We start from the raw sequence: 16,996 nt of genomic DNA, 5'->3' as shown, positions 1-16,996 counted from the left end.
TGAGGCAGAGTGGCATGAAGCTGTCAGCCTCATTGTCTCCTCCAGAGTCATCATAGTCCAGTGGCAGGACAGAGTAAAGATGGTTGATGATGGCTCAGAATGCAGTGAATGACCTTGACATCTTTGGGGTCTCATCAAGCTCTAAGCGTTCCATATCACCTGCTTCATCTGCCTTCATGGCCGTTGGAACAAGTGGTTCTCATCCACCCATTCCACCAGAGGAAGTCTCCACGTACTTGACATAGACACCCCCCTAACTCACCAATGGTTTGACACCCCTTGGTTACTCTCAAACTGGTTTGACCCATCTGCCAAAATGGTTTACCAGGTTGTGGCTGCTGCACATGCTGCAGCTTCTTGGAGCCACAGGTGAGAGTTAGGTGGAACAGCTAGACACCGAAGGTGAAAAGAGCCCTGAAAAGGGCTTGGCAGTCATCACACCAAAGGTACTGGTCCTCCCTAAACACACCCTACACCCCCATTAGGTGAGTACATCATATTCCTGTCTTTGGGTAGGGAATGTGTTTTTTAACTGGAGATAGAGGCACTTTTAAAAGATAAAATACAAATTTTTGACTACATGAAACTAAAAAGCTTATTTACAGACAACATTAATGCTTGTAGAATAAGAAGGGAAGTGGTCAAATGGGGGGAAAAATCTTTGTATCAAATTTCTCTGATAAGGGTTTGATATCCAAGATATACAAACTCAGAGGATATATACAACCAATTCTCAAGCAAAAAATTGACTCAAAACCTCATGAAATGCTCCAAATCACTTTGACCCAGCTATTCAACAACTGGGTTTATACTCTGAGTTCAAATCTGGCCTCAGACACTTCCTAGCTGTGTGCCCTGGGTATGTTACTTCCTCACTTTCTGCCTCAGTTTTCTCATCTGTAAAATGGGGACCATATCAGCATCTACCTCACAGGGTTGTTGTGAGAATCACATGAGACAACACTTGTAAAGTCCTTAGCATGTGCCTGGCGCCAAGTAGGTGTTTAATAAATGGGAAAGGAAGAGGAACCATATGTTTAATTAAACTTGTCATCGTTCTTTTTATGGTCTCCTCAAACTGGGAACAAAAACCTTGTCTTCCTGTTGCAAAATGGTTATGAGCCAAAGTGTGCCAATGTGCCAGTGTATTGTTGCCCCTGCTGTTGTTCAGTCATTGCAGTCAGGTCCGACTCTTTGTGACCCCACTTGGGGTTTTCTTGGCAAAGACTCTGGAGCAGTTTGTCATTTCCTTCTCTACCTCATTTTTCAGATGAGGAAACGGAGGAGAAGAGGAGAGGAGAGATACAGAGAGAGTCAGACAGAGTAGCTCCAGTTGGTTAAAATTAAAATCACTCCTGAACACCAGGTTTTAGAGAAAGAAAATGGGAAATCCTGAGGCAGGATCCAGTGGATCATTACTAAAATACCAAATGTGTGTGTGTGTGTGTGTGTGTGTGTGTGTGTGTGTAGGCATGTGCATATATGTGAAATTCTTGATAAACCAGGAAATCTTAAAAAATGTTTCTCTTGGACAAATTCCCACTTACAGTAAAGACAGTACATCAGTGACTTGATAAATGGATCTGTGGGTAGATCTGAACACCTCATCTCTAAAGGTCCACCTTTGTTGGGTAGTAAGAAGAGATGTTGGCTGCTTACTCCCTTGCCAAGAGTACCAGGCTGGAGTTATACCCATGTATTACCCATCAAATAGTTGATACCTAAGACTCAGAATATTTTTATGATTCAAGATAAAACTCCCCTTCCACAGTGGGGAGAAGAGCAGCAGTTCTGCCCCAGCATTAGTTAACTTAGTCTGACAGTTGAATCCCACTCCCATTAATAATTACATGAAATGAAATCAGGAATAACTAGGAACAATACAGTCCCTGGGGACTCCACAGATTAGTTTAGGCAACAACACTCTGATCCCCCCAGGGAGTCCATTCAGCCATGTCAAAGGGTGCATGCCCCAGGAATGAAGGGAAATGGGAATGTGTCAGCTTCTCCTCACCTGGGGGGTGGAGAGCAGGGCAGCCCCTGTGCTTTCCCACATGATACCCATGTGGCATCTTCTTACACCATTCTTTCCACCAGTCAGGAGTCACCAGTCTCACAACAGACATGCGACATCATAGGGCTATCTGTCAGTGGGCAGCCAAAACCACATGGGGTGAAAGAGGCTTCTTAGATACTTGGATACCTTTTCTTTTTGTATGTCCATCCCTCACCTCCAGTCCTATATTGGGAAGATCAGGAACAGTAAACACCGAGAAATAATGGAATGCCACCTGGTTTGTAAAAGACAGTGCTGTATGTGTGTGTGTGTGTGTGTGTGTGCATGTGTGTGTGTGTAACCTCTCCTTATATGTAAACACATACACACACACACACGCACAGACACACACACACACACACACACACACACACACACACACACACACACACACACACACACACACACACACACACACACCCTGGCCTTCAGTACACCACCTCAAACCACAAACACAGGGCAGGTCAGAATTCTCTTCAAACCCTATGTCCTCAGCCTTTACCCATGGGTTTTGCTTTGGCCAGTTCACAGCTGAACATGTTTAGATCAAAGTCAAGGCATTTCAATGAAATACTGAGACAAATGAAGTCATCCCGTCACCCCTCCCCCCCATGAGCCTCAACACACTTTCTTGCACACTGTAGGCAGTGGAAGAGTGAACATTCATGAAGATTCTGGGCAGGAAACCTGCTCATGTGGAGTCAAGTGACTGAGACACTAGAGGGGAGAACGGGGCATAGTCAGTTCTGCTCTAACACTCATTCTGACGATGTGAATTTGTTCCAGTGTGACTGATAGAGAATGACTGAACACACTTGAATTTTGTGTTTGCTTATGCGAGCACTTTCATTTTGGAGAAACTGAGAAGACAGAACCACTTCCCAACAACTCCCAAGCTGCAGTCTTCATCCTTATGCCCAGATCCACAAGCCAACTTTCAGACTTTGTAAGGGCAAAGCACCACATTTATCATAGAATCTGTGGGGCATTTGGAGCTGACAGCTAAGGAAGGCTGCCTCTCCCCCTTACCCACCTTTCACTATGGCCTGGAGCTATGGTCCACTGAGACCAGCCTCCCACCCAGAACAACTCCATGCCAGCTGGGGGGCTGGTGCATCCTGGGGAACAGGCTGAGTAGCAGCCCTCAGCCACTATTTACTATGATGTTTGAGCATTTCTTAGCCATTTAAATGCCTAAGACTGCACTACCATCTTCCTTTGGCTCCAATCTTTTTTTTTTAGTGTGTCACTGATACAGATTGTGTGTTGTGATCCTGCCCTCATTTTCCCATCACCTTTGTGACTTTTACTGTGTGATTTTGTATAGCCAGTGATTTTTAGGAACACATGTATCACATTCCAGAAGAACAGGTTGAACAGGGAAGTTGACTTGTGTTTGGATCCTTTAAAGTTGTGGCCATCTCTGAATGATGTTCCCCTTCTCCTCTGTAGGAACTGCTGCTGGTCAAGCATGATTCTCTATATCCAGTTGTCCATTCTGGCCTCCACTGCCTTCATTAGATGTTGTTCTCCAATGTAGCTGTTCCTCAACTCTGGTCTTTGCAGGGTTATCTGATGTCCTGGACAATTCATCCACTAAGGGTGTAACTGAGGTGGCAGCTCTCTCCTCAGGTCTCAGCCACCCACGTTATTCGCCAGGTCCCCCATCAGGGAGAAGTTGCTTCTCTTCTGGCCTACTCTGTAAACCAGCTCTAAGCTGGTTTTGATCCCCAGCTCTAGACCTCCTTAGTCAAGGGAAAGCTGCATCACAGCCCCCACTGAAGGAAGTTGATTCCGTGAGCCCAGAAGAGGGGGAGGGTCTTCAGTCTCCCCAGCGTGCCACCTCAGCTGTGAAACCATCTTCAGTCTCCACAATCAGAAGGCATGAAGCTTCCTCTCTCTCCTCTGCCAGGCTTCCATGCTGAGCTTCATGGCTAATGGGAAATCAGGAAAATTCCATTCCCCTGGGGCTTGCTTGTCTGAGAAGGCTGGAGGTTCTAGGTTGAACTCTGGTCTCTCAGAATTCTTTTCCTAAGTGAATCTGAACTTTTTACTGGACAAAGCAACTCTGAGATCCTCTGCTGTGTCCTGTGGATTTATCCATCTGAAGTCAACAAACTGATGACAACAAACCAATTTCCACTCTTCGATGGAATCACCTAGAGGAAGTCCATGTCCCCAGGGCTCTTCTGTTTGCAGTTGAGACACTGGCACCCACTGGGAGCCTTTCGGTTCCACTAATGGTGGCAGAGGAGCCCACTACTCCCGAATCCATTTCAGAAGTGATATAACAGGGACCTCAAGAGGACAGAGCTCAAGAAGACGGCTCATCTCCACATCCCAGGCCCACAGAGAGCAGTGGCAGCTCTAGTGAAAGGTCTGAAGCCTGTGCTTGGTGAGCAAGGGTGTATCAGGGCACATGAACCCACACAAAGGCCAATACTGGAAGGAGGCTGGAACAATACCCAACTGACTTCTGCCTTTGCTGGCTTATTCCAGCTGTCAACAGCATGGCACATTTCAGAATCCATGAGACATCAGTTGGTGTCCAGATCCCTGGAGCATCCCAGCTCAGAGCACCCACAGGCCCTTTGATAGCTGGATGGGAATTTCTGGTACCTCAGGGAAGTACAGAAGTGGGGGCTGTAAATCATTTTGGATGAACAAAGAGCAAAAATAGCCCCGACCACAAGAAAAAATCAACAAGAAGACTGCATTAGGCTTAAAGGTATTGTAGACAGTGAAATTATGTGAAGTCAGTAAACAGGTACTGGCTGGCTTAGCAGCTAAGTATTTAAAGAAAATAGCTAATCAGAAACATGGGGAGAAGCAATGAGTAAATCTATAATGGACGGAGACCTCCCTTTGTGGAACTCAGGTGAAGCACCTCCCAGGGACCTTGTGGTTGTCGTTATTGTGTTTGTCCTTCTTTTCAAAGAGGACCATGACAGCAAGATGATGACATGACTTGCAGTTGACTTCGCAACCTGGAGCTTCATTGCTGGCAGAGCACCATCCCCTCCCCCCCAACCCAACCCATCACACTTATTTTTAATGTTTCATCTCAAAAGAGATTTTTTTAGCCTTCCTCTTAATCCTCTGGCACTTGTGAGGCAGAGGGAGACAGACCCTCATTGCTCTGCCCATCCATGGTTTATGGATTTACCCCAGGAGGATTCCATCTCCCCCAGCCATGTCTTCTAATGAATTCTCCTGCTCGACCCCAGGGGTTAGGGACCTACAAGTGACTATGATGACATTCACTGATGTACAAATGTAGGCCCTCCAACTGTCAAAGAGAACCTCATCCCAGTCTGCAGTAAACAACCAAATAATAGCTAACATATATTAAGCACCTACTGTGTGCCACATACTGGGCTAAGCATTTTTCAATTCTTGTCTCATTTGATCCTTACAGCCACCCTGAGAGGGACATTCTATTACGATCTCCATTTTACAGAGGAGGAAACCAAGGTAAACAGAGGTGAACATACTTGCTAGTAAGTAGTGTCTGAGGCTGGATTTGAACTCAGGTCTTCCAGACTCCAGGCCTAGTGCTATATACACTATGATGACTCCTAGGAGCCCTGAATTTCATCACTTTCAACACACAATTCTTACACAATCCAAAGCCTAGATGATAGCACAACACACACTGTATAGCAATTAATGTTCACATACACCAATGGTGTTCTCATGTTCTGCATTTAAGCCTGTACAAAAAAAGCACCTGCATATAAAGACAATCACACTGCAAACATGTAAGTCCAAATTTTCTGGTAATAAGCTGTGGCTTCCTATACCACCTTCCTAGCTACACATAAATAATTGGTGTTGTGTAGTCTCCTTGGTCATCATTTGTCCATTTTTCTGGGAACAACCCAAATAGACAGGCCCTGCCCCAGCCCTCTGACCTTGGGGGCAGTCCTCTGGTGGCTCTGAGGCTGGCACCATCTCTGGGAGTCACCTCTGCTCCTCGGATCCTCCTCATCTGGAATATTAGGAATAAAGAGACCTCCCCACAGCCATGTAAACACAAGTCCACTGCAATGAGGCATTTTGGGGTGGGATCTTAGCCCTTTGCTGGGCACAGATGCTCTCTCTGGCTGTTCATCATCTGCATCTTCTTCTTCCTCACACCATCTCAGGCAGCTGGGGGAATGGAGAAAGAGCTGGCCCTGGAAGTCAGAAAGACCTGAGTTCAAATCCTGCCTCAGATGCTTCCTAGTGGGGTAACCCTGGACAAGTCACTTCACCACCACGTAATGACACCTGCTTGGCAGGGTTGTTGTGAGAATCAAATGAGGTCATGGAAACGTGTAACGTGTAAACCTTAAGGTGCTATGATATCACAGCTAAGGAGGGTTGTTCTTGTTTAAAGAGATGAGCAGGCTCTTAAGATGCTTGTCCTCTCACTCACCTGTGAGGACACCCCCAACAGGCGATGCTGTCTGGTCCTAATTTTTACAACTTGCTGCCACTCTGAGGGCTCCCTCAGTAAAATACCCATGTCTGAGAGGAGGCATTTATGCTATTAAAGAGAGTATTTCTCTTCCTTTTTGTCTTCCAGTTGGAGACTCCAAAGCCTTTGGGAAGGAAAAACACAAGAGAATCAGACGGATGGTCCAGGTGATCCTCAGCCCTGGTGGAGAAAAGGAAACTTCCTGAGGTCATTTTCCAAGAACCTAGATGGACATCATGAAAATGTTCCAGGAGAGTGCACCCAGTGACTGATGCTGGAAAAAAAACATGAGGGAACGATGTATTGTAAAGACTAATTACTGAGAGAAGAAAGTACATAAGTCTACCCTCCTCTATTCCCATTCAGATGATGTCCAAAGGGAAGAATGCTCATGCTGGAAAGGGAAAGGAATAATCATTTATAGAGTACCTACTGTGTGCCGTGTGCTCTCTGTGCCTGGGGGCTTTGCTCTAATTATTCTAATGAGTAATCCTCATTAGACCCCTGCAAGGTTGTTATTATCCCCATAATAATTTTTATGCTATTATTTTCTCCACTTTACCATTGAGGAAATGAAAGTAAACAGGTTAAGTGACTTGACCAGGGTCACACAGCTAGAAAGTGTCTGAAGTCAGATTTGAACTCAGGTCTTCCTGAATCCAGGTCTAGTGCTACACTATACCACTTAATCACCTCTAAAAAAAAAAAAAAACCCAACATTTTGAAATAATTAACAGAATCAATACAGAGGGCACATTACACTTCTTTAAAAACACATAAGCACACACACACACACACACACACATACACACACACACACATACTTCCTTTATTGTTTGCTGAGAAGCTGACAAGAAAACAATTTTAAATTAACAAATTGGCTTCAATATTATTTTTCATTTAAAAAAAAAAAAGATGAGGAGGGGAGAATAGGGAAGGAGAAATAAGACGTTGGGCTTTGCCACATTAACCTTAAAGCAATGATATGATCTCATATCATCAAAGTTCTGCTAAAATAGCCCCCTTGGAAAATCAGTGTCTGTGCTTCACATAAAGACAGTAGGCGTTGAAGTGAATCCCCAAGATTATATGAGGCCCCTTCCAGCCTAGATCTAAGATTCTATGTTTAAAGCCTCCCAGGTCACATGAGCAACAAGATAGCAGCCTAGACATTTTCTCTGGTCCCCGGAACATCTCAGACTTTTCAAGAAGAGAAATTTCGTACCAGAAATAAAACAATTCTACTTGTTTCCATGGTGTAAGACACCCAGAATCAAAAATAAGGGAGAAAAAACCTTGAGCTCACTCACTCTCCCACTTCCTACACTAGGAAACCCAAGGACACAACACAGGCTTGCAGGTGCCATGAAAATACTCAGGTAGTGCTGGCAGCTTGGTCACGGCTCTTCAGGAGCAAAAATACTCCCAGGGGCTGTATCCCAGAAGTGCCAGTGCTGCAGTGCTCTGATCTGCAGCCTCTGGACCGCCAGTGTTGGACCAGAGAGCCGAGGAACTGAGGGAGCAGAACAGGTCACCAGGACAGGATACTGTGCATGGGTAGTGGGGGAGGGGTGCTGCGCAACACTCCATCAAGCCTGAAGAAAGAGCCCAGAACTCAACTGGGACCAGTTCTGACCACTCAAAAGTCTACTGAGGCCAAGACTTTGGCTAGTGAAGCATGAATTGCCCAAGGTGGGCACTTTGAGATCCAACTCCCAAGGAAATTACAAAGGGAAGAAAGTCAGAAGCAAGAGCTAAGAAAAATGGGGCAGTGGGGGGGCGAATAAAGATTGAAAGTACCAAAGAAAGTACTAGGAAGAAAGAATCTGAAAGACCCTGAATATAAACACATCAATCAGTAAGAAAACCAATAACAGAAGGAAATGTGACCTCCAGATCTAGTAAATGAGTGGGCCTCAATGAATAAATACTGCAGATTGAAGGGAAATGATCCAGCCTTTGAGACAGAGAATTCTATGGAATTTGAGGAGTACACGATTCCTGATGTGTATTTAAAAGAGAAAGAAGAATCGTGAGAGCAGAATTGATGTCTTCCAAAGCAAAAATAATGATGAGCAGAATGGAAACCCTTAAATCTCTCATGGCAAGTCTCCAAAGAAACAAAAGAGAGAACCATTGATGGGGAAAGAAAATCTGAAAAGGATTTGGAAAAGTTAAGCTGTACAAGGCAGGGGCAGAAAGTGCAGGGAGGGCAGAGCCCAGAAGGGAGACTTTGGAAACTTTAATTGTATAAAGAAAACAGAGAAAAGAGAGAGCAGAGGATTAAATCATGAATCAGAGAGTAAAATATAAAGCTAACTCATAACTTTAATTGTCAAAGTATTTAAATAATATCATAAAAAGTGACAGATTGTTTAAGAAAACAAAACTTTATAATCTGTTACTTATAAGAAACACATTTAAAAACCAAAGATACACACAGAATTTAAATGAAAGGAGGGGGAAAAAATTTATTCTGCATCAAGTGAATTCCAAAAAGCAGGAGTTATCATTGTGCTATCAGATAAAGCAGAAACAGGCATTCCGAAAAGCAAAAGGGGTAAATAAGGAAACTGTATTATGCTGAAACCGTAGACAACTAGTCAGTATCGGTCAAAAACTTATGTGCTACAAATGCATTCGAATCCAAATTCCTAAAGGAAACATAGAAATGATAAATAAAGCAAAAACCTGGGTTTTTTACAAGATCAAATTGATAAACCCTTAGCTAATCTGATTAAAAAGAAGAGAGCATTTAGGGTTAGAATAGAATTGCAAAGGAGTAAGAAAGTGAAGTCACGGCAAAACCAGAAAAATAAAAAAATGAACGGAACAAATGATGCACAGTGAGTTATATGCTAACAAAAATAAGAACTCAAAGACACAGAGGAATACCTTCAGCAAAATAAAATGCCAAAACTATCAGAAGACCAATAGAGAAATTCCTTAACCCAATCTCCAAAAAGGAAATAGATGGAGTTGTAAAGGAACTATCAAAAGGAAAAAATCCAAATTCCCAAATAAAGAGCTTATTTTTTTTTTTGACAGGGGAGGTGGATTAAGGGAGCATGAGTGTCTGAAACTTCCTTGGTAGTTTTGGGCATGGAAGAAGGTGGGGAGAGGGAATCAAACTAGACCTACTTTGTGAGCAGTGTAGGGAGAAAGACCTGTTTTCCCTTTGGGGAAGAAGAGAGGACTTGAAAACTTTCACAAAAAGGTCTGCAGACTCCCATCAATCATCATCAATCATCAATTTGTGGAAGCGATCCATACCCCTGGCTTACCTGGACAAGCACATAGAAGGCTTTCTTATCCAGTGACTATCTGGAAGTGGCCAAATCAAGAAAAGGGACACAATTTTTATGAGTCTGGGAAGTGTTGCAATCTAGAATAAGAGAAATTCTGGGCACAAGGTGACATTAAAGGCAGTTAGCTCCTGGCTAGGACTTTGTTTGTCAAGCCAGTTCTTTGCCTGAGTGACGTTCAAAGATAATCGTTGTGAAAAATAGGAAGAAGTCGGAGAATTGGTTCAGCAGACATCACCACACTAATCCTTAAGTAATGGCAGGGTGAAAGCCATCCCATGCTCTAGGAAAAGTGTGACCAAATATGGGGAGTAATGCTATCCACCAGAGGAGGAGCCCAGGCTTGTGGCTCCAAGTTAGCTCAGAAAAGCGTTATACAAAAAGACTCCAAACAAAATCACAAAGCACAAATTAAGTTGATGTGGGGAACTTCAGCAGAAAGTCTTTGAAACTCTCTCCTTAAGACCTTAGTCATTTTGGGACAGCAGTAAAATGGGCAGAAAACCCACACACAAATTCACCTGTTAAAGAAAAAGGCCCAGCTTTCCCTCCCTCCCTCGAGGAAGTCCTTCATCTCTGTAGAGATCCGCCATCTCAGAGCTTTATAACTGGATCAGCAGACTAACACATGGCATGCACAGGAACTTTGGGACAAGACTGCTGTCCCTATCACCTCATAAGCCTGTTTAATCAGGACATATTTGCAGTTCATCAAAGCAGGAAAATTATTAGATGTTTCCAAATTTTCACAAAATAGAATAATCCATTGTACGTTGCTGAAATTCTCAAAAGACCTAAGACAAAAGGACAAGGCTATAGGAAAACTGTTGGGATTCTTACTTATTGATATAAATTTGTGACTATTTTTTTCTAATATATGACTTTTATTACAAAAAGAACAGGGACCCAATAAGTCATTTGGTATGACTCAAATGCATTTTTTCATATTGAATCTACACATGGTAGTATGTAGTCACAACAAGAATCTTTCAGAGATTTAAATAGAGCAAGAAGATTTTTTTTTTCCTTATTTGTCTTAATGGGGGTGGAGGGAATGATAGAACCTCCAATTAATAAGGCCATGATCTGAATTACTGAGCCTTGCCATCTCATTCTAAAGACCATTAAAAGATCAAGACTTTTATGAGTTTGGAACAATCTAGGATTCAAAAGGAGTAGTTGGTTAAAATGAGTTTCAGTGAAGGATTTCCATGAAAGTCCCAGCTTCCTTTCCTTCCCCTAGTCAGGGACTGAGAAATGAAAGGGGTAAGAATGTTTGGAGAAAGTGATTCCCTGTGCATTGTCCCATTCAGTTTCCCTCAAAGAATCGCCATAAGCTGAACCTGTTCTAAGCTTCTTTTTCTGGAATGAAATGAGATAGAAAACCATCACTGAAACCAATTTTTAACAATTTATTCCTGAGCAGAAGCAGCAGAGATCAGTCCCTTGATCCATTTTACTGTAGTAAGAAAGACAATGCTCAATGGACTCAACAATTTTAGGGTTCATTTCCGAACAATGAGGTTTTGAAATTCCTTCCTTAAATACCTTAGCAGTCTTGTGATCATAGGAAAATGGGCAGGGGAACCAGCCCCAAGCCCACTTTGAGCAGGGCAGGGTCAGATACAAGGAGCAGCTTGACCCTTTGGACTCCAAGCAGGCCAGTCAATTTTGTAGAGCTCATCCTTCAATCCTGGAGTTTCACAGGCAGATGATCCTAATTCAAGGGTGCTTTGTCAGGGTGGACAGATGGTAAGATGTTTATAAACATTCAGGGAGGCTGTATGATGTTAAAATTCTTTAAAGAACCAGTATAGAGGTCAAAGGTTTTGGGGGAATGTTGGGGCTACTTAAATAATGAAGTAAACTTGTAGCTGTCTTTTCTATTCCATGACTTCTGCTGTCCAACAAGAACTTCCAATAGTAGCTACTTTTGGTCCAATCTAAAAGCATTTTTTAAAAATTTATCTGCAGAGATTAATTAATGAGTGAAGTTAATTAGTAGGCTCGTAGTGCCAGAGATTTAGTGCTGGCAAGTACTGGAGAGCTTACCTAGCCTGAAAAAGAAAAATGGAGAAAGTTTCTGTGATCACCTCCATACACACACAAAATTCAGGAAAGTTTGGATTGAAGTGAAGATTTAGGATTTCCAGAACAATTTGTCTTCTTTCTTAGTGAGTTAAACGTGACAGCATGCTGAGCAACCTCCTCCAGCTGATGAGGCAAATATTTTAATGATGAGGCCCTAGTATCTCCTGTGAAGGATCATTAAGAGACACAAGACTTTGATGGATACTGATGAAAATCTTGGTGATTCTTAGGGAAAATCTTTTTAAAATATGTTCAGTGCAGGATTTTCATAAAACTTCCAAAAGTAAGAAAGTTTGGAGAAGGACATAGACTGTTACCCCACACATTGTACTATTCATTTTCCATGCAAGTCTTTCAATAAACCCATTGGTTGTAAATCTATATTTCTTTAACAATGTCAAATAGGAACAATTGAAGGTATCATTTCTTTTACTGAGTATGACTAACAGAGATCCTTCAAGAGGAATAGTGTAACTACCCAGCGAGGTCCACACTTGGAAAACTCATGTTTGAAGATTAATTTCAGGAAAATGAAGGTTTTTTTGTTCTTTAACTACCTAGCAAATTGACCATTCTAAAAGAAAAAAAAAGAAACATAAAACGAATACCAGCCCAATTTGTGTAGGATGGAGGAGGGAAGTAGGAGCAGTTTTCCTTTTGTGGACAGAAACATGCCTTTCAATTTCATAGTGATGCCCAGCATTTCTTAAGCAAATGGCCACATTAGCAGAGTGGATCTCATGTGGTTTTTGCAGGTTTCAGTTGTTTTCTCTAACACTTTCCATACACCTATTCAAAAAGGTTTCATTTTGAGCCAAGGTAGGTAAATGACAGGATATTTCTAAATCTGCAAGAGATAGCATACTCTATTTCATAATGCTGCAATTCAGATATTTGGTTTGGAATTATCTGAGTAACTTGTACTCTTCATAATTAATATGGTAGTCTCAGGAAAGGATTTATTTAGAAGTCTCAGTTTTGTGAGTTTGTGGCACATGGAGTAGACATGGCAAAGAAGTTCTGAAAACGAAATACATTGCTAGTCTCTTCTTTATACTTTTCATTCTACACCTAACAGTCACCATGAACTGAGTTGGTGAGTATCTACACATCCACTCATTGGGAGGAGGGGACATAGAGAGGAATGATGTAAGGGGCATCTGGGCATAGGAGGCATTTTGTGGCAAAGCATCTGTGTGAAGTGATATTCATGAAAAACACAAGCATGGTGGGGTAACTCATACTTCAGACGCTGGAAAACTGTTGCTGTTCTCTACAGATAACTTGCCTCGTTCTCTTTGGCATTGGCTCCACTGGAGACTTTGTAGCCACTGCTCTCTAGGTCTTTGTAATGCTCTTTGCCTAGGATTGCTCTCCACTGAAGCCAAGAGTTATTCTCCACCCTAGACATTCCTCAACTCTGGCTATTTTGAGGGCCACCTGATTGCCTCTGCATCATACCCCAAGGATCTTATGGTTTCAGGTCTTTTCCCAGCTCTTGCAGCCATCCTCAAGCTCCACTTGGATTGCTGTGGTTGGTAAGCCTCTCCTTTCTTTTGGAGAGCCTCCATCCTGTTCAAGCAGCTCTGTAAGGCTCTGTCTGTCGCTGGGCCAGAGTCAGTTCTCAGCTCAGGTGTTATCATCTGCCCCCAGTACTCTATTTCCTGAGGGTGATCTGAAGAATAGATCTCTCTGGCATTGAAAATTGAATCCTATCTGTTGAAATATCCTTTAGTTAAACACCTTTAGAAATATGAAAGCCATTCCACATATATGACCCTCAACACCTCACTCCTTTATACCATTTGGTTGAAAAACTCCCTGACCTAGTCCTTGGAGCAGACTTCTCCCTTCTTTTAATGAACTATTTGAGTGAAGAGAGAAGAATACTCTTCTGAGTTGTTGGTGATCTAAAACAGAGAGTTCATTGGGTGAGGATCAAAGAATCCTGAGTCAAAAAGACCTCACAAAGAGAGCTGGAATGGGGATTGGTTCAGTGGAGGCTGTTCAGGATGAAGAAGATTGAGAAGACTAAGATGGAACACCATGATTCCTTTCAACCATCTGGAAAATGTCACAGGGAAGAAGGAGAAGGAATGTTTCTGTCTGACTCCAGAGGATGTGACTAGGACCTGTGAGGAAATGTTAGAAGCAATGCCTTAGGGCAGAGCCAAGATGGAAGAAGGAGAGCAACTACTCACCTAAGCTCTTACACAAACTGCTTCAGATACCTCTAAAAAGAGAATCCGAGCAGATTCTAGAGGGGCAAAACATGTTAGATTTACAGCCCAGGACAGACTGAAAGGATCCTTCCTGTGGGGCTGGAGGAACATATAATGCACAGTGCACAGGTTGTACCAGCACATCCCTTCTGTGGTAGGGCTGAGCAGGAAGCACCAGGTGGTCTGAGGCATCATCTGTCCTGAGGAATCTCGGGTATATCAGCCCAGGATGTGAGTCCAGCAGAACAGAGCAAGTGAAAACCAAGGAGCCCCGGTATATATAGCAGCTACTCCTGAGAATCAGTCCACAGATTAAATGTCTGTAAGTCACCTTCTTGAACTTCCAGAAGCCAATATGGTGGAGTGATTGGTAAATGCTCTCTCCACCTCCCCTTGTTGACTTTGAAAGAACCATAAAATATTTCCCCAGAAAAAACCTGGAACACTGGGATCAGCAGGAGGGGCAAACAGTCTTGTAGCACATGATGCTGGGAAAATTGCTAAGGAGGGTCTCTCTTGCTGTGGCTAGCCAGTGCAATATGGGAGCTGTCCCAGACAGTCCCACCTCACCAAACTGAGTGAAGTTCTGGATCCCCAAGGTGATGGAGCCCTGCAACTACTAACACTAGAACCACAGGCATGCCTCAGCACCCCAGGGAAATTAGGAAGACACTAGGGCAGACAGAATCACCAACAACTGAGCCTGCCCATGCTCTAATTCTGTGGCCCCTCCCCAACATTTAATAAGCTAGTTACAGGGTAAATCCAGGGAAACACAAAAAGACTTCACCTGCCTTCTGCTTTCTCATATCAGCCAGCTTAGCACCAGCTAAGCTGCAGGACTTTGGCTTCTAGCTGAAACAACCAGAGGTCACAACACACAAAGCCTCAAGTTCAAAGCACAAGAACTGTGGGACAGAGCCCCTTGTGCCCTAGAAGCAGAGATCTACTTAAGAAGCCAGGAAAAGAGTGATTATCAACATCATGAGTAAGAAGCAAAGCAGAAAGGAAAAGACCATAGAATCTTTCTATGGGGACAACGACCAAAACACGAATATCAAAGAGGTCAGCATTGAGACTGTATTCCCATCTGAAACTTCAGAAGGGACTATGAACTGCTCTCAAGCACAAAGAGCACTCTTGGAAGAGCTGAAGAAGGATTTTAAAAACCACATTAAAGAAACAGCAGAAAAACTGGCCAATGATTTTAAAAGTATGGAAAAAGAATTCACAGAAGAGAAGAGCTCCTTAAAAAGGAAAATTGGAAAAATGGAAAAGGAAGCACAAAACCTAACTAGGGAAATTGGACAAATGGAAAGAGAAGTACAAAAACTAACTGGACAAAATAAATAATTAAAAGGAATAATTGGACACATGGAAATGGAGATGCAAAAGTTAACTGAAGAAAACAATTCAATAAAAATTAAAATTGGGCAAGTAGAAGCTAGTGACTCTATGAGACATAAAGAATCAGTCAAACAAAATCTAGAGAATGAAAAGACAGAAGAAAATGTAAAATATCTCATTGGAAAAACAACTGACCTGGAAAATAGTTCCAGGAGAGAAAACTCTAAGAATTATTGACCTACCAGAAACCCATGATGAGAAAAAGAGTTTGGACAGTATCTTCCAAGAAATAATCAAGAAAAAATGTGCAGAAGTCTTAGATCCAGAGGGCAGAATAATCATCGAAAGAGGGGATCTGAAACCAAAAGCACCAAGAAATATTGTTGTCAAATTCCACAACTATCAAGCAAAGGAGAAAATACTACAGGCAGACAGAAAGAAACCATTCAAATATTGAGGAGCTACAGTCAGGATCACACAGGACCCTGCAGCTTCTACATTAAAAGATCAAAGGAATGGAAAGATGGTATTCCATAAAGCAAAGGAGCTGGGACTTCAACCAAGGATCAATTACCCAACAAAGTTGAGAAAAATATTTCAGGCAAGGAGATGGACATAAATGAAATGAAGGATTTCCAGACCTGACTGATGAGAAGGCCAGAACTCGATAGAAAACTCAGTCTTCAAACACAGGCCTCCAGAGAGGCATACAAGGTAAAAGGGGGAAAAAACAAACTTGTTACTCAATATGGGCAAACTGTTTACATCCCTATGAGGGAATACAATACCTGTTAATCTTGAGAATTGTATATTTATTATGAAATATAAAAGGGATATACATAGATAGAGGAAGCAGATATAAAGTAAATGATGTGATGATAAAAATATGATTTAAGGGTGCAAAGGGATGGTAACAGGAGATGTGAAAAGGAGAAGGCAGAAAATGATAAATTACATCACAGGAAGAGGCACAAAACTATGTTACAGTAGAGGAAAAGGGGAGGGAGATGAACATTCTTTGAGAGGTACTCTCATCTGATTTTGTTCAAGGGGGGAACAACAAACAATTAAATATATAAAGCTAACTAGCTCTATGGGCAGTAGGAGGGGAAGGGGGAAAGAAAAGGGAGGGAAGAAGTAGTAAAGGTAAAAGGCAGTAAAAGGAACAGGGGCTGAAAGAAGTAAGGGAAGACTGCAGGAGGTGGTGGTCAAATTTTAAACTCTATTGTGGAAGAGATGGGAGAAGAGAAAACTAAAAGCACAAGTAGGGGGAAAGAGGATGGAGGGAAAGACACAGGTAGTAATCATAACTGTGAATGTGAATGGGATGAACTCTCCCAAACAGAGTCGGATAGAAGAATGGATTAAAAAACATAGTCCAACAACATATTGTTTACAAGAAACATATTTGAAATGGGAGCATACACAGAGTAAAAGTAAAAGGTGGGAGCAGAATATATTGTGATTCAGCTGATGTAAAAAAAGCAGGAGGTAGGAAGCCTAATCTCAGACA

Source organism: Notamacropus eugenii, chromosome 7 (genome assembly GCF_028372415.1).
Source record: "Notamacropus eugenii isolate mMacEug1 chromosome 7, mMacEug1.pri_v2, whole genome shotgun sequence".
Taxonomy (NCBI): Eukaryota; Metazoa; Chordata; class Mammalia; order Diprotodontia; family Macropodidae; genus Notamacropus; species Notamacropus eugenii.
Note: the sequence above shows the minus strand (reverse complement) of the source record.